The sequence below is a fragment of the Morone saxatilis genome, unplaced genomic scaffold (assembly GCF_004916995.1).
Source record: "Morone saxatilis isolate NCDOM2014 unplaced genomic scaffold, NCSU_SB_2.0 Contig18, whole genome shotgun sequence".
Lineage (NCBI taxonomy): Eukaryota > Metazoa > Chordata > Actinopteri > Moronidae > Morone > Morone saxatilis.
This window is the reverse complement of record NW_023339740.1, coordinates 16,488,917-16,489,205: the sequence shown is the minus strand read 5'-3', so window position 1 is coordinate 16,489,205 and position 289 is coordinate 16,488,917. Positions and strand designations below refer to the sequence as shown.

The following is a 289-nucleotide window of genomic DNA, read 5'->3' as shown; positions in this document are numbered from 1 at the left end:
GTGGCTACTTTGTGAATGACAAGTCATTCTCAGTGGCTTGGAATCACTTCAAAGAGTAGTGATGAATGATGCAAAACCTGTTCAGATGTTTACATTTTTGACTTGAAAAATTATGATCCTATTCTACAAACCTGCATTAACAGAGTTTTTGGCCACTTGGGGGCTAAATTCTCTATTATGTTTACCAGCTATTCTCTGGTTTTGACAGTCTGCCTTTTGGTGCAGATGAAAACAGTAAATTTATGACTGATTAGCACTGAGTATATTTAAGAAACATTCCTCAATACAT

General features: G+C 35.6%; 1 protein-coding gene across 1 annotated transcript in view; it reads right to left on the bottom strand.

Annotated features, from left to right (window-relative positions):
* Positions 1-289, bottom strand: part of gnai2b (guanine nucleotide binding protein (G protein), alpha inhibiting activity polypeptide 2b) — a 37,836-nt gene that overhangs the window by 12,072 nt on the left and 25,475 nt on the right. The gene's annotated exons all lie outside the window — the stretch shown is intronic.